Below are 23,130 nucleotides of genomic sequence, written 5' to 3' on the forward strand. Positions count from 1 at the left end.
CCCTCACTAAGAACTGATCTGAAATATTGGGTGTGCTCGGACTTGCTTGTCAGTTTCAAGCTGCAGGAGACCGAAGCGACTTTTTCGGGATTTCGCCTTTTTCTCTAGCCCGGAGCATGAGTCTCTCTCTCTCTCTCTCTCTCTCTCTCTCTCTCTCTCTCTCTCTCTCTCTCTCTCTCTCTCTCTCTCTCCCTCCCCTCTATATTAAGGAAGGAGGGAAGGAAGGAAGGAAGGAAGGAAGGAAGGAAGGAAGGAAGGAAGGAAGGAAGGAAGGGAGGGAGGGAGGGAGGGAGGGAGGGGGAGAGAAGAAATCAAGAAAGAAAGAAATCAAGAAAGACTGAGGGGGTGCCCCAAATGTGAACACAGCGGGCTGGGCGGGGAAGACGCCCTGGAGCCGCCCGCACAGGGTCTGCGCCCAGGTGGGCGGCCGCGGCCGCGGGGAGGGTGCGCGGGAAACGTGCGGGCGGCCGGCCCGTCGGAGACGCGGGCGAGGATGGCCAGGCGCCCCGGACAGAAATCAAAGTTCTGTGGAGCCTGGAGCCCCTCGACTGCCACCCTGTGCGGCGGAGGAGAGCGCAGCTCCGGCGTGGGGCCCCGGGGCGCCGGATAGGAGCTCCTGAGGGGGTCCCGCGGCGCTTTTGTGCGGCCCCGCCTCGGCCAGCCGCGATCTGACGCAAGGCTCCCCCGAGAGGCTGGGGGCGTCTCACTGCCGCCGGGTAGGGAGCAATTTATTCCTCGTCGACCCATCCCAGCTCATCTTCGGTTACTCCACCCTACCCCTCCCAGCCCTCCTCCTCCTCCTCCTTCTCCCCCTCCCCCTCCTCCTCCCCCTCCCCCTCCTCCTCCTCCCCCTGCCCCTCTACCTAGCCTTCAGTACCTCAGATTCTCCACCTCCCCTTCCTCCTCCATCCCCCTTCTACTTCTCTCTCCTCCTCTCTTTCCTCCCTCCCACCTCCCTTCCCTCTTCCTCTCCCCTCCCTCTCTCCTCTGAATAAGCAAGCTTTTGCTTCTAAAAGTCACAAGCAATCCGAGAGAGAGAGAGAGAGAGAGAGAGAGAGAGAGAGAGAGAGAGAGAGAGAGAGAGAGAGAGAGAGAGAGAGGAGCCTGCCGAGAGGAGCGGCAGACAGGAGGGAAATCTGACACAACGGCTGGGAGACAAAACTTGAAGCTGCTGGGCCACCATTTGCCAGGGCCTCGCTCGAGGTAAGTCCTCTGGGGACAGTGGAGCTCATTCCGGCAGGGTCCAGCCCCGCCCAGACCGCAGGCCCCAGCGGTGAGCACCGTCACCTGGGGCTAAAATAATGATGGGGGGCGGGGCGGGGGGTCAGGACGGAGAGCCGGGCGCGGGTGGGGGTGCTGTGCGCCTAGGAGGTGGGACCCCGCGCGCTGGCCCTGGGGTTCCCCGTGCATCCTGCTAGGGTTCCAAGCGACTACAGGGGTTTCCAGCTACCCAATCGCCCCCAGCTCCTCGTCCCGCGGTTCTGTTTTATACACCCTCGTGCAGATGAGACCCTGCTCGATCGTGAAGTGGCCATTTGCGCCCAGCTCAAACCTTGGAAATGGAAAGTTGGGCAAGGCGGGGCCTTCCTAGCTCTGCGGTTCCCTAGAACCTAAACTGGGAATCCGCAGGAAATGGACAGTTTTCCTTTAAAGAAATTCACCTTTAACGAAAATGTGTATGTATTCAAAAAGATTATTGGATTACTGTGTCTGATCAGCTGCTGATGACCTACCAATAAGCGTTTTAAACACACGCGCGGCACACACACACACACACACGCACGCACACGCACACGCCAGGGTCTATGTGCAGTGGGGAAGGCCGTCATAAGGAACCAAGAATTCAGAGTCGCGAGGGCTTTTAAATGTGTAAAAGCTTTGTATGTGTCCTCCGTGTGTACAGAGAACAGAGGGAGGGGACGGAGGGAGCGCGCAGTGGGCTCGGCCCTTTCTCTGTGCCTGTGTGTTTCGTGTGTTGTCAGCTGGCTCAGGTTTCTAAGCGCGGAACGCTGCCAGGGGCGGGGGCCGGCATCCACCATCCACCTCGGCACCCTAGTGGTGAGACAGGACTCATTTGTTGGGTGCAGAGTGGTGACGACCTAGAAGAGACTGAAGTGTGGTTAGGTCGGCCCCCTGCCATCCACTACACCTGCGGCAGATGGCTCCAGTGGCAGAACGGTTTTGTTTGTGGGAATCAAGAAGGGAGGAAGGGGAGGCTAGAGCCTCGCCCCACTATTAGGAAGTAGCATAAAGAACCAAAGACATGAAAGAAGCCATGCTCCTACATCAAAAGCAATAATGTTGCCAACGTCCATGAGTGAACCTGGGACATGTTAGTGACCTTGGTGCTGACCCCAATTGATGACATAGCAGAATTTTAGGATACTATTTTTTTTAAATGAATTTTTGATGAAGTGCCTACTCCTACACCACACACACACACACACACACACACACACACACACACACACACACCTATCTCCAGTTAGATGCACACAGGTGTCCTTGGAGCTCTGCTCTCTGAAACCAAACCTCTTTGAGCCCCTGTGCATTTCACTACAATTGAAAAGGGGGCCACTCCAGATGTAGGAACCCTTCCCCTTTTCCCAAGCGATGTATGCAACCAGTCTGCCAGCTACCATACACACAAGTATACCCAGTCCAGATTAACCTCTAGGTGGGATTTATCAGGGTCTCCAATGTATCCATTTCATTTTTACATGGAGTGATGTGCCTTTCTGATCAATATGCCCATCCTTGCAACCCTTCCTACATGCTCCTCAACCAGGAGGAAAGGAGGACACACACACTTACACAAACACACACCCTCCCAGGCATGCCCACAGGGAGGGCAGGTGTAACAAAGGAACAGTCTAAGGACAGTTTAGCCTGTCTTCATTCCTCAATTTTCTTGCTAAACAAGAGGAATTAAAAGAGAACTATATCAAGGACGACCTAAATAGATGGAAAAGCCTTGTCTCCACCCTTACTTCACAAATACTTCACAACAACTATGGATTTTCCTCCTGGAATAAGAATCAATTTCACTGGCCCAACTTTTTGTTCTAAATCAAAAAACATTCCTATAATTAAGCTTTAATATGCTTATGCTTTGGGAGTGTTTGGAAATACAGAGAAATTCCATCTATTTGACACTTCAATTCTATTTTTCTATTTATTTAATGTCAAATCAATAATTTTAGAATCAATAAAATCAAAGAATATCAAGCAACAATGAGAACCCATTCTAGCTAAGATTTTCAAGCCACAAATAAACCCCATGCTTTCCAAGAATGGAAAACATTTCAAGCCCTGCATTTTTCAAGGTGCTTTCAATACCCAAAGACACCTCTGAAGTGGGTTTGGTTGATGGTTGCTTGCTGTGTGCCCAGTGCAATTATTTTTCTGTGAGAACTTCCGTTTTGCAAGGAGAAAGTTGACTTTGATATGCATTAGGGTGCAGGATTCATTGAGAGATATGCCTTTAGCATATAGCACTATTTATTCATTATTAGTAATACAGGTTTACTCATACATCATGCAAACTGCTAAGGGCCTGCTCTGGGGTGTGAATTCATATATTACCAGAACACATTTGTAAAGACATGCTGGAAAAAAGAAAAAAAATACTTGCAAAACTGAGTTGAGAAACAGGCTTCAGGAGCCCTTTAAGGATTTAACTAAAAAAAAAAAAAGAAAAGAAAAGAAAAGAAAGACTTGATCTAAAACTCGAAGTTAGGGGCACTAAGGGATTCCACTTTCATGTAAACAAAACAAAATTAGCAAAACTTTTGCAACTGTAGAGAATGCAGACAAAAATGGGGCCCTTACCAGACCCCCTCCCCCCTTTTTCCTCACTACACTTTAGTTCCAACCAATATCTAAAGCTAAGAAAAATAATTTCCAAGATGAACTGGAACTTTCAATGAAACGTCTGTTTTTTAATTCTAGGTTTATAATGAGTAATATTTTAAATGGGGAAAATCTCAAGGATTCAAATTAGTTCAAATACTCCAGTTTTTCTAGGAAAAGAAATGTATTTTAATATTCAAGCAAGTTAGCACCCCATCACATTCAATCACGTCTCTTAGGCCCAGGTGCGCCTCAGAACCTCACAGGGGAAATGGAGGCATCCGGGCGGCCGGGACGGCTGCGATCCCTGCTTCCCCCGCCCATCGCTGGGACCACCTGCATCTCCTTTTCATATGAAATGGCTGTTTGCAAGAAAATATGGATAAAGTACATCTGTAAGACACGAATGGGCTACTTCCCATCCTCATCCATGGGAGATTTTCTTCGGGCTCCCCATCCCTTGGCACCTTCTTGCCATCTTTCCCAACCGAAGCATTTACAATGACGTTTAGCCGGATCTATATGGACCCGTAGGTTTCAAACATTTCACCACCGCCTAAAATTTGCCTCTACTTCCGGTGTAATTAAGGTCATCATTCTTAAAGAAAAGCTACCAACTCTCATTCCCTGGCGGCGGTGAGAGAGCGCTCACGGTGCCGGATCCCGGCGAGCTGGAGGGCTCGGCCGGTCCGCGTGCCTGGCCAGCCACTGCGTGTGTGCCTGTGTCCTTAGCGCGCATATTTCCCCTCTGAAGGGAGAATAATAAACTCTCCTCGGTTCCCAATCTGTAAAGATAGCATCTTTAGTCGGAACGGCAGTAGGGGTGGCGGAGAAGAGGCATGGGTCATGAGCCCGAAGAGGTCAGGGCTCCAACGCCCTCCTGGGTTTCTCATCGAACCAGGAGGAGGCGGCCAGTCGCGTCTGCGGGTCCCTCTGGTTCCCCAGAAGAAAGATCCTCGGGCCGGAGGGCGTGTGTGCCCTCGCGAGCCTCGGTCCCCTCCTACAGTCCCCCGAGGGTCTCTGGAAGCAGAGGCTGTGCCTGTCCTGCGGCCTCCCAAATCCACGCAGCGGGGCGCCCCCAGCCCAAGGCCGCCTCGACGGCCCGACGCGGTGCCCGCGCGGCCAGTAGGTGTCGCTGTTCCCCTGCTGCCGGAGCCGGGAGCCCCGCGCTGGCCCCCGGTGCCTCGCGGTCCTCCTCGCCCGGCGGGCTCACAGACCCACCGGAGCTCCCGGGAGGGCCGCTGCCCCCGGGACTGTCCCTTGCTCACCTGGCCAGGTCCGCAGCAACACTGGCCGGCCTCGGGGAGAGAAAGCAGAGAGGCGTCTGTTGGGGCGAAACACGGAGCCCCGACGGAAGCATTTGGAAGCCACCAGCCCTCTCTCCTTCCTCTGCTCTTCAGGTGCTGTGGTCAGCGACCCGGCCTGGGAGCATCCTAGTGAAATCCCAAGTCGGGGGGTTTCCCCCGGACTCCACACTGACTTTAAATTATAAATAAGAGGTTGAAATCCCAGCTTCGTGGGAGCTAGCCACATAAGGATTAATTTCAATTTCTTCTCGACGAGAGAGAGAGAGAGAGAGAGAGAGAGAGAGAGAGAGAGAGAGAGAGAGAGAGAAGGAGATAAGGGAGTGAGGGAAAACAGAAAGAAAGAAAGAAAGAAAGAAAGAAAGAAAGAAAGAAAGAAAGAAAGAAAGAAAGAAAGAAAGAAAGAGAGGGAGGGAGGGAGAAAGAATGGAAGGGAGGGAGGGAGGAGAGAGAGAGAGAGAGAGAGAGAGAGAGAGAGAGAGAGAAAGAAAGAAAGAAAGAAAGAAAGAAAGAAAGAAAGAAAGAAAGAAAGAAAGAAAGAAAGAAAGAAAGAAAGAAAAGCCAGGGCAGGGCCTGGCCACAAGCCTGAGCTGCGTACCATCTTGCACACTATTCTGTAGGCAAAAATGCCGTAAAGGCGACGGTCCCCTCCCCCAGCCCAGAAGGCGTCAGTATTTGGATGCGTTTGTCTTCCCCCAAACAGTGCTTGCCAAGTATGATTCCCCTTCGGAAACCTAGCGGGTCGCAGGTCTCTGGACTTTGCGCGGAGGCTCCTGCGCCCTTCCCTGGGCCCGCGGCTCCCTGCCCTAGCTCGCGGTGCCGGGGAGAGATTATTAATCAGAAGCGCTCTTTTTGTGTGTGTCTCCAAAGGAGGAGGTTTGGCTGGTGAATGCCGAGAGGGACATTCACAACGCGTACATCCCATAGGTGGCTGGAGATTGTATTATGATTTTGGTTGTTTTGTGCAGGTAAATCACTGCTGCGATTTGAAGATGGGGTGGGGGTGGGGGGCCACATTGAAAACCTTAAATTCAGAACCTCGAGTTACTGAAAGAGTTAGTTTGCAAAATGCAACTGGCTATGCATTCAAACTAATGTTTAAATTTATATTTTCAGTTAAAATGTGGGGACATTTTGCTGTAAATTCTTAATAAGACCCACGCTTTTACCTGTAATTTTTTTTGTAAACACAACCAATTCGTGAAGAAAATGTAACAATCAATTATCAAAGAGGAAGGAAGAAAAATTCTTAAAGTCCAAGACACTTCGGATCACTTCTTCCTGAGTCTGGGCCTGGCTCTCGCGATGTCGGAGGGCAAGGCCGGGCGGGTGCCTGGGTCTTCAAGGCGAGCCTTAAATTTTTAACGTGAGGGGGCCAACATCATCCTTAAATGTCATGCCTTTTGCTATGTTTCATGAAATTGGCTCCTTTCCGTTAAACCCTATATCTGCTATACAATTGTCAGTAATTATTTCTGATTGAGACAGCAAATTAATCATTCGTTGACGTGGGTGGGGGGAGAAAACACGTGCCTAATTGGAGGTTGTGAAGTTCAGTGAAGTGGTATTTTTAGCTTGTAAAGCCCAAATTCATATATTTGGATATCTCTCCCCCTCCCATCGTTTCCCTATTTTGTTCTCTCTTTTACACAATCCTCTGGGCTCCTTTCTCCCTCTTTCTTCACATTCCTCAGCCTCTGTCTTCCTTTCCTCTCCCCCTCTCTGTCCTCCCCCCCCCCCCGCCCCCCAGCAGCGCCTCTCTTCTTTCCTCTCCGGTCTCCTCTTCTTCCCCCCTCCTCCTCTCCCCCCCTTTCTGTGTGTATGTATCTCTCTGCCCCCACCCATTTATTGTCTGATCCTATCAATCAAGTTAATATAAAAGTAGCAAGTGGGAGACCCACCACCCTCTCTCCGGAGCGCCCGGGGCACTTTGGTGAGGTAGCAGCCGCTGCCAGGTGACCGGCGGGAGCGGTGGCCCTCGGTGCGGGGCGCCTTGCTAGCGGAGGAGTTGGGGTCTGCGCGTGGTTTGCGGGGCTTATTCAAATGCCGCCTGCTACTGCCGTGATTCGCAGGGACTGGCCTCCTAGTGGTAATGCGGGGCGGGGGTGGGGTGGGGGTGGGAGGGGAGGTGCCGAGGGGCGGGAGGGGAGGATGGGGGTGAGGGCGGGGTGGGAGGGGGCTCCGCACCGCGCGCTCCGCTGCCGGGCTGGGACAGAGCACCCGGACCCGCGGCGGCGGCGGCAGCGGCGCTACCCACCCTCCCGCACCGCATCCTCTGAACCAGCGAGCACAGAGCCACCGGCCCCCAGGGTAAGCCACACGCGCGCCGGCGATGACGGTGATGGTTCAGACGCTTCAGGTTACTACCATGCGCCAAAAAGGGAGATTAGAAACAGAAAAAGAGATTACAGAGATCAGATATGTGGTGTACCTCTCTGTGTCCCTTGTCACAGAGCGCGCGCTCACACACACACACACACGTACACACGCGTCTGCACACACATGCATGCACAGACATCCGTACATGCACACATCGCTTGCTACTACCATCTAAATACGTGCGCCGCCACTCTGTGCCCTGCAAAGTGGCCGGTGTGTTTGCCCCAATCCCTGCATAAAGGCAGGCAGGTATGTGCCAGAATCCAGGCAGGAACAAACCGACACGCACGATTGAATTGCGGCCAAAGTCGAAGAGACATTTAACCTGCCGAATTGTTTCACTCAGGCAGGTGACCCCCAGAAACGGGCAATTCTGCAACCAGTTGTGGGATCTGCAACTATTCATAAGATGTGCTGAAAATGTTCTTTTAGAAAAGATAATCTTGCTATAAATGGCAAGGTAGGGGCAAACCCCAAGGATGAGTATGTCTCCGGTTTTTAATGTTTTACGTGCAGCCATCTGACCACTTCTTATTGGGTGACATACCATATGAGCACTTTGGTGTAAGCTTGGAAAAACTACAGCCAGAGGTAAGGCTGCAAATACCATGAGAATTAAGGATGTTAAAAATGGATGCTGGATAGTCCAGCATGAAAGGTGATATGCAGCTGTAGATTTAAAATGGGGAAATGCGTGTGAATATTTATACATGAAAGCCATTGGGGAGGGCTGACTCTTGTCCTGAGTGTCTGTGCAGGTAAGTCATTCATAAGAAAACCAATTACCTGTGCATGTACTTGGATTTGTTTAATTGAATAAGCTGCATGAGTGTGCATTTGCTGTTCTTTGTGGATTCAGTATTTTAAAAAATAATAGGTTGGGGGGAATTTTAAAAGTGGATTTGCACATATATATTTTTCAAAAGCCATTGTGCTGAACTGACATGTCACCAGGAAGGAAATCCTACTCTATAAACAAGATTACCATTGCTTGAAATCTAACCGAAGGCCTGAATATTTTAGGGCAGATCAATTGGCTTAAGATAGCCAACTGTTTTGTTTATTTGTTTTCATTTCACAGTCAGGAATTAAGGACACTTTGCAATCAAGGTAATGTGCCTTGTTCCCAGACATACTAAGATAAAATGAAACTCAGTAAATTTTGAATGCAGCAGATAAGGTACAACATACAACACGGTTGAAAATGTCTTCCTTGAAAAAGGCTGTCCATTGCCATGTCTACACATTTTAAAGTAGATTTTTTTGTTTTGCAATAAGAAATGCTAGAAAGCAATAGGGCAGTAGTGAAGGCAGCACTTTTCAGTAAATCAGCACAAAAATTCTTTAGAAATCTTGGGAGCCACTTCCCTTCATACATACATTATTTCAAATGCACTGGCCCAAACTGTGTTATGGTTAATATGAAGTTAATTAGACAATCAAACTTTGAGCCCTGAGCAATGGACATTACATTACAGTCCATCAAGGAGGTAGGTCAGGAAAGGAAAAAAAAAAGTGTCTTTTCTTTTGTGACCAAACCAGGAGGTTGTACAGCTGGCATTACATACATGACAGATGTGCATATTTGGAGCCTTAAATAAACAGAAGCAGGGAGGCAACTGTGCATATTTATCTAGCAAGAGACAGCAGCATACACTCGCCAAAAAATAGACGGAAAGGAACAAGAGAAATAGATAGACATAATAAGATAGCAAAACAGGAGGGGGTAGAATGAGTAAAACGATACAATCTGAACTCCCCCCCCCCCGAATTAAAAATGCAAATATATCTTTACATATGCATCAGTATTAAAAATAATATACGCTGGAACCAACAGGAGCAGGAGGAGGAGGTGGAGGAATAGAGGTGGAGGAGGAGGAAAGGAGGAGGAGGAGGAGGAAAGAAGGAGGAGGAGGAGGAGGAGGAGGAGGAGGAGGAGGAGGAGGAGGAGGAGGAGGAGGAAAGAATGGAGGCGCCGCGGAGCCCTGATTATGCATGGGCTGGAGCTGCCTCCTCTAACCTGTTCTTCTCCGAGCCGGGCAGCCGGCGGTCCTCAGCCGCCCACAGAACAGGAACCGAAACAACCGTTCCCGAAGGCTACAGCATTTATTTTTCTCTTTTGGGGGTTTTGGCGGTTGTTTCATGGGCTCGCCAACTGGCCCCTTTAATTAAAAGCTTCAATAAAAGGCGATCGCGCCAGGAATGCACCGGCTCCTCTTCGCGCAGGATTTGCATATTTTTTTAATGCCCTAATTTCCTTGATGTATGTAAATGTAGCCGGACGTAGAGGGAGACGGGGAGCTGACGTCAATGGACGTGACCTCGCAGCTAAACCTTGAACGTGAAGCCGGGATGGGGGAAAACACGGAGCGGCAGCCGATGGAACCCGCTGGTGCGGGCGTTGGCAGCGGCGCTAGCCGAGCCCAGGCCCGAGGGGACCGAGGGGGCCCGTGCCAACCCCGGGGGAGGACAGGCCTCCGCCTTCTTCCGCCACCCCCGGCCTCCAGCCCCGCCAGCCCTCCGGCCGCACACGCGGGCTCTTGTCCTGCACCTCCAGCCCCGCCAAATACGTGTCCTTTTGCTTCCCTCCGAAAAACAACATGCCCAAACCACAAACCAAATCGAACCCCAACATGTTTTAGACCAATGCTCGGGTAGCTTATCAGAAAGAAGACTGAGGATGGAACATGATTTTTTTTTTTTTTTGCTTTTTTCCACAAGAAGAGGAGGGAGAAACCTCAGACAACAGCAAATCATTCCTAAAACACGATAAGCTACACGTGTGTGCAGTAGGGAGAGGTAAATCGCCCCGGCGACTGGTGGGGGGCTGCTCGTTTCGGTACCTGTTTACCTGTTCAATCAGGACGCGCGTTGGCTTCATTAACAGCCATGCCGTTGGCGTGCGTTTTAATGAGGTGGGAATGTCGTGTGTGCGTGTGTCTGTATGTGAGTGTGTCTGTGAGTGTGTGAGTGTGTGAGTGTGTGAGTGTGTGTGTGTGTGTGTGTGTGTGTGTGTGTGTGTGTGGCGCTGCGAGCAGATGGGAGAGATCGGCGCCTCTGCACGGCCGCCTCGGGGGCGTATCGCAGGACACGCAGGCCGGACAGAGCTCCGTGGCTGGCGATCGGTTCCCCCGTTTGACAGGGGCGGTGGCGGTCAGAGGAGGCTCTCTGGAGCCGCTAGGCCCTCCCGATGACCTTGTCTGGGGCGGGGTCTGGAGGTGCGAGCCCTTCCCTGGCCGCAGCCCCGGGCGCCGCCCGCCGGGTTTAGCCGGTGCGTGTTCCGCCGGGCGCTCTGCAGCCTCGGCGAGGAGGTAGCGGCTCGGGTTACGCAGCGGGGAGGCCTCCAGACCCCCCACCCCCACCCCGGCTCCGCCTCGGCCCAGCTCGCCGGCCTGTGCGTGTCCGCGCGCGAGGCAGGGGCTGCGGACCAGTCTCCGCGCACATCTGCTTCCGCCCCTGCTCCCACCCTCGCCCAGGCCGCGAAGACGGGCTCCTCGGGCTCCTCTGGGCCGGGGCCGGCCGAGCCGGGGATGGAGGGCAAGGCCACGCTGGCAAGGAAGGGGCGCCGGAGGCCGCGGTCTCGGTTCCTCCCAGCCCTGCCCTTGGCCGCCAAGGCCGCCGTGTCTTGGTTCCACCTCGCAGCCAGAGCTTTGTTTTCCTGCCACGCTCGTGGCCTCTGAGCCCCACGCCGGCGAGGGGAGCGTGTGCGTGTGCGCGGGGTGGGAGGCGGTGCGCGCGGCGGGCGGCGGGCGGCGGGCGGGGGCCCTCCCGCCAAGGACACGCCTGGCTCTGTGTCCTCCGGCTGCACTTGGCGGGAAAGCTGGGGGCCGCCAGACTCCTATTACTGCAGCCCAGCCCCCCCCCCGCCCCCGCCATAGGCATCATTTACATACGGGCCAGTTGCCCGAATTTTTGCAGCCCCCCTTCCGCCTGCGGCCGCACGCGCGCAGGCTCGGAGCTGGAGCCCGCGCGCGCAGACCCCGGTGCCCCGGCCGCAGTTGGCCGGGCGCTCAGACAGGCCCCGGGTGCGAGCCGCCCGCGGCAAGAGGGATTCCTGCGCCCTCCTTCTCGCGCCAACACCCCGCACAGTCCTCCCGACCGTGTTCCAGGAAGCCCACCTTCCCCGCAAGATCCTCACCCTTCTCCCCCTGCACACCCCACTCACACCCTCCCGCAGCTCTCTGCCTCTGTCCCTGCAACACACACACACACACACACACACACACACACACACACACACGCTCTTTCTAACCTCTCAAATAGATAATCCCCCATGGCGCGTCCCCGGTACCTTTTGAATAGCTCCGGAGTTTAAAGAGTAAAAAAATCCTTATAATGTATTGCTTGCCATTAGCAAAACACATTTAATGACCACAACAAAAAGAAGGGGAGGCGTGAGTAAGGGGACTTGAACCAAAAGACCTTTCTTAAAAAAAAAAAGTCTTCAAGTCAAAAGGTCATTCTCCAAGTTTGTAAATAAAATACCAAAAGGAGACCTTTAAAAAGAAATAGAGGAAAGAAGGAAGGAAGGAAGGTAGAAAAGATCCACAAGTTTCACAAAATGGTGCATTGGAAAAACAAGACAGGGCTATTGAGAGACAGAGAGGGAGAGAAAGAGAGAGAGGGAGAGGGAGAGGGAGAGGGAGAGAGAGAGAGAGAGAGAGAGAGAGAGAGAGAGAGAGAGAGAGAGAGAGACTAAAGGAATCAAGAGAGAAAAACTGGAGGAAAAAAGAAAAAGAGGGAGAAGAAAATAAAAGGTAGAAAAGGCGAAAGAAGTTTCCAAAGAAATGAGTGCTTTGCGTTCTACAATAGGAAAATGTAGCCATTGCCCTCCTTCAGAGGAGACAGTTCTAATTTGTTCCGTCTGTCAGGAGGGGACTGTGAGAGGTTTGGGTGCAAATTCATTATCTCTGGCAACGCAGGACGTAGTGTGGGGACTGAAAAAGACCGTGGCAATGGATGAACAATAGGGCTTCAGTTCATCAGTAACAAAAGCAGTGGGGAAATCGGTTGAGTTTCAGAGCACGTCCTCCTCGGCAGAGGGGGCTGGACTAGACCTTGGACGGCCCCCCCAAAAACTTGCCGAGCCTCGCACACACCACTTCACTCTCCACTCCGAGGCTCAGGGAGCAAGTGCCTGGCGCTGGGGGGGAGGGGGGGGAGAGTTGGCTTTTTTTCTTCCTTGGTCTTTTGCGCCCTTCTCTCCACCCCCCCACCACCACCCCCCCCCAGAAGGGAAGGTCCGTTTAAACTATTTTAGACCCAATCAAGCAAGAATCACCATGTGGAATTGAGCGGCAGTTTTAAACGTGCTAAGGAGAGGGGTGACCTGAATTTTTTTTCTTTTTTTTTTCTTTTGAGATGCGGAAAAGAGCCTGTTTGTGTACTGCGGCCGCTCTGTGACTGGATCTTGTCTTCTGGCCCGCGCTTCGGTTCCTGCCCAGCGGGACTGGGGGGCAGCAGTGCCCAGCGCGGGGAGAGCAAGTGAGTATCCCGGCGGCCCGCAGGCGGCCGCTCAGCCGGCGGCGCGGGCCCATCGCTGCCCGCCGCGGCCCCGCGCCCGGGCTCCTCTCCGCGAGCCGGTGCCCGCAGAATCCTGCTCCGGGTCGCGCCCTGGTTTGCTTCAGCTAATGATTGTGTGTCTCAGATACTAAACCTGTTGATTTCATGAGTTGTCTAAGTCAGGACTGTTAATTATCCAGCAGCCTGACCGCCTTTTGCAGAGAGAAACCAGGAGCATTTCGTGCTGGAAAAGGGAATTTTGTATGTAATTTTGTGTTGGTGGAGGTGGGACTTTTCCCTCTTAAACCTACAGCCACCTACGGTGATATTTTGCGTTCCTGGATTCAGCAGGATTCGCACTTGGAATAATTATTTTAACCCCCTCAAAGTTGCAATTACCTGGCAACGAGGAGAGGGTTTGATTGGATTTTGGTGGAAACTTATACACAGTAGCTAACTAGACCTCGGGGTTTCTACTTCCTTCTTTGCGTTTTGGATTCTGGGAGGCAAGAGGCCGCTTTACAGGGTCATCCCAAGTTAAGATTCATCAAGATGCAACCATCACGGTGTGACTGGAGCTTGGAATGCCAGCGGGACCTGGGTTTTTCGGTTTGCGTGGAATCCAGACTCCGCGGAGAGAGGCAAGACCTTCCTTCCGGGGCCTGGATTTATCTGAAGGAACCCGGGGCAGTGGGAACCCAGGCGATGCATTTGCTTTGGAGACGGTGGCGTTTTCTCTTGCAAAGGTGTCCGCAGTGCTGGCATGGAGGACTGTCTCGAGGGGTCAGGGCAGCAGTGTGATGGATCCGAAGTTAGACCGGAGGCCTGTCAAGTCACGGCCACTGCGGGGGGGGGGGGGCTCTGTGGGACCAGTGGCCGGCTTGGGCCCACAACAGTGGGGTCCGCTCTGGTTTCCTCCCTCTCCTCATGCCCACCTCTGCCCGCCACCCTCCTTCTGCACCTGGGTGCCAGTCATCAGGGCGCTGTCTCGGGAAACAAGCTCCCATAGTCAGGATTATTGAACCAGTGCAGTACTTTCATTTTGCAAAACCAATAGCCCCACCCCGCCACTCCAAAATAACAATAAGCATTTAAAAATCATAAAAGAAAAGCAAGCTATTTTCAGGAGTGTAAGACTTCTTGAATATATGGAGGCATGGGGGATGGGGGAAGGGAATAAGGAAATCCACCACTTTACAGCAATCAGGTTTTACATTATTCATTGATTTAGTGGAGGAAATAGCCAATCAGGAGCCATAGATATGAATGCACATCTCACCGTGCTGTTGCCTTACAGTAAACTATTTGCATCTTTCTAATGGATTGGATATTTATCCAGGGATTCCCATTGTTTGAAAGGTTTGGAAATTTAGTTCCTTAAACATTTAGAAAATACGACTTTGTTCCAATCTTAATATTCTTGCATGGAAGAGCTCTCCCTCCTCTTTTGTAAGGCAGACTACAGTGTTCAAATCCCTAGTATTTTTTGAGAGTCCCTCTTCCCTCCAAGCTAAAAATAAAATAAAAGAAGAAAGAAAAAAATTAATTTTCAAACACCTCCAGATTCTGCATATTTTGCATTCCCATTATCATGCATGTCTCCATTTAAATGCAAATTAGCATATTTAACTCTGTAGGTGCTGAAGCCCAGCATACATTGTATTGGGGTTTTCTGGAATCTCTTGTCATTTTAAGGAATCATTGTAATTGCAGTACTTTAAATGAAGCCAAATTAGACATGCTTATGTATATATTAAAACTATGATAATTTGTTTTCTTGACTGTTTTTCAGATGACTCTACAAAGAAGTATAAAATGAATAGACATCCCACCAACCAAAGGTAATTTGAAAATTTACATTTGACAAAATTAAAGTGATGTACAAAATATTATTTACTGGGTAGCAAGCCTGCAGTGTATTGCATATCTCCCAGTTCATGCAATAGATACAATTCCAGAAAAATCCAAGTTTCCATATATGCAATTGTCTCCAGCCGCCCCCCCCCCAGCCTTTGTATATTACATATCAAAGATAATGTAAATATAACCTGTAACTTCCTATAAAAAAGGAATTTGGGACACAGAAGAAATAATAGGATACTTTTGTTAGAAAGCAAGCCAGTCGAGTACCTTGCCTGAACTATACAAATCACTGTAAATTAAATGGCTTTTATGTAGAAAATGGTAGTCTTGACTATATTAGTAGACTGTGTTTTATATGCATGAGAATCATACAAACTCAATATTAAAAAGGATTTTGGTGATAGGCCAATTCTTTATATATTCTGCAGTAATCTGAATAGGATTCATAGAGGTGTTCTAAATATTAGTGGCAAATCTGATGAATTTTCATTTACGGAATAGCATAGTTCTGATCCAAATATGTGGAAAATCATAAATTTTCGCTTTTAACTTAAGCAGAGATTGTTTATTCCAAAGAAAACCAGGATGTTTCCATTCATGTTTCAGCCATCTGGAGACCTGTAAAAAGATTAGAAAACAAGCATGACAATCACGTCCTAATCTACTGGCCATTAATGGGAATTTATTAGAGAAGGAGCATGCAAGCCATTTGAATTCAGTATATTCTTCAATATGCAGATTTCAAAATGGGTATTCTGTAGCTCAGCTAAATAGCTTTTGGAAAAGCAAAAATATCTGGAATAAGAACATGTAAGTGTTAATAACTGCTCCTAACAATGTATGGTAGACATTGCTAGGAATCTTTAGAGCACAGTTGTTTCAACTTGTCTCATATACATTTCAACATGTCCTTGAAATGTGTATGATAAACTATTATACGAACCTTGACAATTATCAAAATGATAAGGTACTCAGTGTTAAATCTTGCTATATATCTTTTATGTTTTCATACTTTGAAAGATGATGGTTGAGGTAAAATATTTAATTGGCTGTTTGGTTAATGAACAGACTGGCCATAATCATTATGTTGACTATTTTCACTTTTCGGGCTCTCATAATGAATCTATGTTACATGTATGAGGCATGGAGGCCAGTCCTGGAGTCAGTTGATATTACTATGTGGTATTGCCTTAAAAGATGCTATTTTAAGACAGTATCTTTTCTAGTTTCTAATTGTAGAAGCATCTCAAATGTTTAGTGTCTTGGTTTTCATGATAGTTGAGTTCTAAAATGCATTTAATTGTTAAATGTGGAAATATAGCAACATTAATTTGCAAATTCGCACAAATATGGGGGTGATATACACAGACATACATGCATTTATGCATCAGATCTCTTTATTTTCACCAACATCCTTCCAAGACATATATAGAGCAAAAAGATATTCTAAAAATAACTGGCATTTCCTGGGGTTTTTACTTAAGGTATTGAATTTATCTAATTGTATGCTTGTTCTATGTAGTACATGCCAATTCACTAATGATTCTGTTTCTAGGTCTTGGAAAGCAAGGCCAAAATAATTTCAATCTTCCAAGGCAGCAAAGCTCATTAGGATTTTACATAATGTCAGAAGTGACATGAACACATACCTCAGTGATATGCTCAATTTTTATCCAGTAGTTTATGTTGTGACCTCTTAGTTCAAGAAGAAACAGTAACTCTATAGGAGTATATTTCTCTGAATTAGTTTGTAGTTTGATATATATATATATATATATATATATATATATATATATATATATATCACAATGCAGCCATTTCTTATTGTACTTCCTGGACCAGAATTTGATAAGAAAAATAGATAAGTGATTTTCACAGTGTAGTATTTTTTTCAATAATCAGGACAAAAATGCTCACCAAAAAGTAAATTAATACAAAAATTAGGGAGAAATTGGCATTTGTGTTACTAAATCATATCTTTAATTGGTAGAATGTTGTTGTTTGTACTCTTGATTGGGGGCTTTTCTTAGCAATTCTGATTTTCTTTACTTGTCAGTCATTTCTATAGAATTTACATATGTATGCTCTGTATGTAATTTGGTAAGCATATTCCACTCATGTCTTAAATGAATAAATTCCTGAATCAATGAAAAAGTGTATTTTAATTCTGAAAGTATTTTAGAGATTGGGGAAAATAGTTAACCTATAGAAATGAGAGTATTGCGATAAACTAGTGATGTGTGAAATGAATATGGAGATTTATGACATACGATTGTAGCATATATTTTCAAGAATAGTAATACCACCAAACATAACTTGTCATTTTGAGAAACAGTCCATCAAACTTACCCATTGTGCATATACATCTTATATGGACTGCACCTTAGATATTCTGTTGAGGGGCATCTGTTACAACTGTACATATTATAGCTGCATTAGACATAGATTACTCATTATGAAGGAGAGAAAAGAAGAGAGCTCTCTTAAGTGATCATATTTACACTTTGAAAAGACCTAAGAAAAGGTATGAGGCTAATTAATAAAATATTCCCCCTCGAGATAGAAAAAAGGTGGGGGTGGGGAAGAGGAAAGGGTTCTGCTCTTAACATGCAGGTATCTTATGTCTTCTTCACTGAAGTAACATTTCTTTTTTCATAATTTCATAAGGGAGCCTAGTATATTTTGACCTTCTGTATAAAAGTTGATGTTTGAAACTATAGACAAAGGCTCAACATTTATTGCAGTAGAGTTGTGTACTACATTAGAAACTATTGCTGCAGTGTTTACCTGTTCTTCATTCTAAGGCACACACCCTATAGTGAGTTATTTTATAAAAATTGGGATGAAGTTGGCTTGCTTAGAGCATTCATTTTGAACTTACAGAACAAACACTACCCTATCACCATGGTACATAAATACAAAACATGCCTGAGCTGTGAGAGCCATTAAAAACACACCACCAGAGCAAACTGTCAAGACAATCACACATAGACTCACTGCCTAATACAGAGCTGTTTCCCAGCCCCAGAAAGCAAGGCCCTGCTTTAAGCAATAGCAAAGTGCCTTCCATCTGTCTGCCCATGCAATCTGCCATAAGAGAAATTCAGGCAAAGACGTTCCCCAGATCTGAAATGCTTTTATCTGTCCTCAGAGAGAGATTTCTTCCAGTCTTTGGATATTAGAGCGATCTACACTAGCACGGAGGAGGTAAAAGGCCGCGGGTTGCTTTTCCAGGAGCAGGCGGTAGTGCTAACGGAAGAGATGTTGCTTGAGAAAATAGGGCTTGTTGCAATGCTGCCGCTGCTGCTGCTGCCTCTGCCGCTGCTCGGGCAGCAGGCCTGGGGCAGTCGGCTGATCACTGATGCATATCAATAACCATGTACTTGAGATTTCTCATGACATCATCATTACCTTGGTCTCCAGCGGTCTCGAACCTTTGACCTTGCCGGGCTGGTCCACATTTTGGCAGTGAAAGCCCTTCCAATGATGGCCCTTTTCTCCTTCTTTCAGACCGGGGGCAGCAGCACGCCAGCAAGACGGCATCTTCTCTTTCCCAGCCTAGAAGCCCTGTGAAATCGAGGATCTTCCCCCTAAAACACACACACACAAGATATTGCAATCAAGCTGCCACCGCTTGGTAAAAAGCTCATGGTGCTTACCCCAAAAGGATCAGGAGCAGATCTTTGAATCAGCTGTCACTTCTATAGAATGGGATGTGTTTTTTTATTTTTTATTTTTTTTGTGTGTTTTTTTTTTCTCCTTCCTCCTTAACCTGCGCTGGAAATTGCTGTTGGCTTCCTACGTCTCTGTAGAGGGAGGCCAAGGAGTCTTGCGTGAGAATGAAGCAATTTACAATGCAAATAGAGGCCTCCGAAGGGACGAATGCTGCTGCTCACTCGTAACCGCTTGCTGCACCTTAATAGCTGGTTTTATTTTCTGATATTAATAGATGAATTGTTGGCTGACGCTGCCGGAGATTACTTGCTGAAAGGGGGAAAAAAAGTTCGGAATAAACTTTCAAAGCAACAGATCTCGTTTGGATGTTTTAGCCGCGCACACACAAACAGAAACCAGGTCATATTTACATGCAAGGAGGAATCTGAGCGCGGCGAGTGTCCTGGAGGACGACTACTCTTCGGTGCTGCCAGAAAGATCGGGATGTGGAGCCTGGCCAGAGGAAGACAGAGGCGTGTGAGGGAAGCGAGTTGTTATCTTTGGTTATCTAGCTGTATGAGTGTATTGGTCTTCATAAAGCTAGATAACCGAAAGTAAAAACTCCTTCAAGATCGCCGGGGAGCGTGTGAGAATGAAAGACTACAACCAAGAGACAGTAAAAACCAGAAAGGTCAGGAATATTTATTGAATCTAACTTTGTTTTCGTTTTTGTTTTCCTTATGAGTAAAGGTGGGATTAGAGGAAATTACGGGGCACACATATGCCAAAATATGAAGGTGCCAGGTACTTTGAGAGGGGTTGTTAATAAGGAGAATTGTATAGTGCTAATGAGGTAAGAGGCATGTACAGTTTGTCCTACTTCAAGGCAAAAGTTTAAATATGAGTTATTTTTCCTTTCTTAGAAAGCTGCTGTAGAGGTGACTGGTACCCAGTTAAAAAAACGATTTCATATTATGTAGACTGAGGCTGTTCTCTTCTGAGGCCCCCTCCTCTGAAAAAATTTAAGATTATGCTTGGAAACTACATGTATTTGGGGTTTATATCTGATCATATGAAATTGGACTTTCAGCAAAGTTTATACTGGAAGGTTAATGATTTATGTCTACTGAGGACATAGAGCTAGTAGGGAAAATGCAAAAAAAAAAAAAAAAAAGCAAAGGCTGATTTTTATTCTTCTATTCAAAATACAAGGACAGATGCTTCTCTGTTCCAAGAGGGTTTCCTTGAGGAAGCTACTGAAGCAGAAAGACATGATGGAGACGAGATCGCCTCCCCTCTTGTCAAAGTGTTAAAAAAATGTTCTGTCTTACTCTGTGCCTAGCATTGGAAATGAAAGTGACATTTACGCCACAACCCACGTGTGCGCCTCCTCTCTTTTTGTTTAAGGATGATCAGGTCTATCCAGGAAACAGCTCTGGCATCCCAAACTGAAATAATTAGGACGTATATAGACCTGACAAAAATGGAAAGGGGGTGGGGAATCTGAGGGTCTGTCTTGCCTAATTGATTCGGCTAAACGGAACGCAGGAGATGTGAACGGCAGGACGCTCGGATTCCCACGCTCGGGGGGCAAGTGGTAAAGCGGGCCCTGCAGCCTATGACAGACAGCCCTGTTGGGGGGGAGGGGCATAAAAAAAAACATCAAGTGCACACCATACTCATCTCCATCGCTTAAAAAAGTAGAGGCATTTCCCACCCACAGCCATCTGCAGCCTCCCAAATGGCAGCACCGACTGGTCTGTTGCTGCTGCATACTGTCTGTTTCTGTTAATTTTACAACCACTGTTTAAACTGGCCACAATTAAGTTTGGCTCCCTTCTTTGGTTGAGGTTTCCAATATCTAAGGAAAGCTTGTAGAAAGCAGTCCCAAGAAAGCTCCATTGCTGCCTGCCCTTCTTGTCAAATTCTCAGTCCATACTTTTGGTCTTGTGACCACCTTTGGGCTTTTGCTTTGGGTCAGTTATATTTGAAAATTTCTCTCTCTATATATATCAGACATTATCATCACTTCATCAGATTGTTTACTTCTTATATAATATATCTAGAAACTTGGCTGAATTATGCTAGTAGACACATTGGCATGAAAACTATAAAATCATCAACCTGTAGAAAGTTAATCACTGACAATATGATAAAAGTTTGTTCTGGTATAGTCTCAGCTAGATACGTCCTAAACAGCCATTTTTATTTAATCTAAAAGTGATTATGCTTAGCAGAAACTTTGGTTCTCTGAAGGTCCCTACAGTAGTATTTTTCAAAAATGTCCTCAATTTTCCCACATGTCACCAAGCAAACATTTGTATAGGCATTTAAACATAAATACAAACATTCAATAAGAAAATGCCCAAACTGGCCTGTTATCTTCCACGTGGCCTAGATTACTGACAATCCTCAATCCCAACTATGCAGTATTTCTTCAAAAGCATTCCACTTGCCTTTGTAGCTTCAACTCCTTTTAAGACTTCAAACTGGAGAAGCCTGTAAAAACCATTGATAGTTTCAGTTAGAAACTCTGGGAGACTTTATTAAGGTAAATTCTCAATTTGGCTTTGGAACACGTGCCAAAGTTTTATTACTGTGGTGACTGTTGAGAAGACCCTTGTTTATTTACATTTGAAGCACTGTTTGTGCAAACAACCTTTCATTGTTAAGTGCCTGTATTCCTTTCATTTACTTCATGTCCAGGGGTGCTATTTACCTAGACCCATTGTCTACTACAATTAACATTTACATTACAAAGTGTGTGGTTTTCTTTCTCAAGGAGGTTCAATTAAGGCAATAAGATGTTTGCTGGGGAAACCTATTGTTTACTGAAAGCACTCAATGGAGTCAAATTACTGAAGCTTTTGCCTACATCTTGGTCTTTCATGTAAATATGTTAAATATAACATTTAAGTAAAATAAACAATATTATGATTATATGTTTGCCATTGTCATATCAAACTTGCTTTGTATCATACTAATGTTACATGACTTATCGATCAATAAAAATGCATTTCAATGTTATTATTTTCATTTTATTTTTTGCTGTTTCACTGCTCTTGCTGCAACATGTCCCAAGTTTTCTTTTTTCTATTACACATCAAACTTTTGACATTTTGTTTTATTTCTGTGTGTTTAAGAGAGGTACTGTATCTGAGCATAGGTCTGAAGGGTGTCTGAGGTAGTATCTACAATGACCTTATAATAAGGTGATATGTCTTGGAAATCTGAAATATTCCAAAGGCATGCACATTTAAGTCAAAAGAAGTGTAAATATCAGTTAAGTAGTTCGTTGAAAGCTAGTTTTAACATTGGCAGAAACTGGATCAAGTTTATTTAGCATACCACTGCATTGTAAAACAGTTGGAGTGAAGTTGCAGGTTGCGTGAGTATGCATGTTAACTAGTGGGAACCGAGCACAGTCTTTGTGAAAGGGGAGCAGCAGATTGCTTGTGCAAGGCCAATGTTAAAAAGGCAGCTGAATTTAACACCATCTGGAAGAAAAGATCCCTTCACGACTTTCTCACACCGTCAGACAAAACTAGTGTCTCTTGTTCCGAGCCCTTGTCTATGCAACCATACAATACTGAGTCATTATACTTTTGCTGAGAGAAAATTTGAGAACACAATATGGGTAACCAGTGAATGACCAAGTTTCATTGTGCCCGCTTAAGTCGATTGAAATCTACGTCTAGAGCTATGAATGGTGGTATTGTTTTCCTCACCAGGGCTGTACTAAATGTCAGCACAGTGTAAAGAAAAACTTGAAGTCTGCAAATAACTTACCAGATCTCAATTATAATATTTTCCCACACTAGAACTAATATCATTGCGAGGGGCTACATTGCAGAAATACAAAAAGAACCGAAAAGAAATAGAGAGTTCATTTAGAAGTTATTTTATCCAGACAAACATTTTAATTTTCTGATGGGAATTTCAATTCAGGCTGCAGGCTAAGTTGAGAAGTGGAATTAATTACTGGGAAGTTCAAGTTACAAAAATGCTTCTTGTGCAATTAAAATAGAATAAAACAAACAACTGGTCCCATCTTAAATCCTCCTCTCTTAAATCTAAAGAGATTCTACTTGTGCTGTGTTGCTTTGGTGCTGCTTAGAATGTTTCATATAAATCTAGCTTAAATTTTGCTTTAAAGTTTGCCAGTATGATTGACATTGCAAAAGAACATCGTGCATGTACATTTCCAAAAATATTCTGGCACCTCCATAGGTGGATTCTGCTGCCCTCAGGAATACACCTCGCCTTATAGTACACCCACTCCCCATTTTCTAACTTTTCCCATGATGTGTGTGTATCAGTTATTATGCTTAGGTTTAACATTCACAGAATCTATTTGACTCTAAACAGTCAGAAAAAGGAAACAAAACAGTTCAAAAAGAGTAAAAGGAGTTGGTTGTGTATGTTTTATTAGGATGTCTATTTTAAATATAATTGACTTTGCAATTTTGTTATTGTGTCACCAAGTGTCGCATAGTTCTTAACATGTTAGTGCAAAACAATGAGTAATTGCTGTTTTGCTGAATAATATATCTGAGTTCCAACGTCAAAGGTATTA

The 23,130-nt window shown here is 46.6% G+C and overlaps 3 long non-coding RNA genes across 3 annotated transcripts in view; 2 read left to right on the top strand and 1 right to left on the bottom strand.

The window, feature by feature from the left end:
• LOC132233441 (uncharacterized) overlaps positions 1–9,769 on the bottom strand; it is a 55,458-nt gene extending 45,689 nt beyond the window's left edge. Inside the window, exon 1 of the long non-coding RNA XR_009452633.1 lies at positions 9,556–9,769. This is a non-coding gene — a long non-coding RNA (uncharacterized LOC132233441). The remainder of the gene's footprint in view (positions 1–9,555) is intronic.
• Positions 848–21,581, top strand: LOC132233440 (uncharacterized). Its single transcript, XR_009452632.1, has 4 exons — positions 848–1,203; positions 12,897–13,019; positions 14,830–14,878; positions 18,411–21,581. It is a non-coding gene; the product is annotated as an uncharacterized LOC132233440 (long non-coding RNA).
• LOC132233442 (uncharacterized) lies at positions 4,160–4,636 on the top strand. The gene is made up of 2 exons (XR_009452634.1): positions 4,160–4,239; positions 4,442–4,636. It is a non-coding gene; the product is annotated as an uncharacterized LOC132233442 (long non-coding RNA).
• Positions 21,582–23,130: the final 1,549 nt, after the last annotated feature.

Source organism: Myotis daubentonii, chromosome 4, assembly GCF_963259705.1.
Source record: "Myotis daubentonii chromosome 4, mMyoDau2.1, whole genome shotgun sequence".
Taxonomy (NCBI): Eukaryota; Metazoa; Chordata; class Mammalia; order Chiroptera; family Vespertilionidae; genus Myotis; species Myotis daubentonii.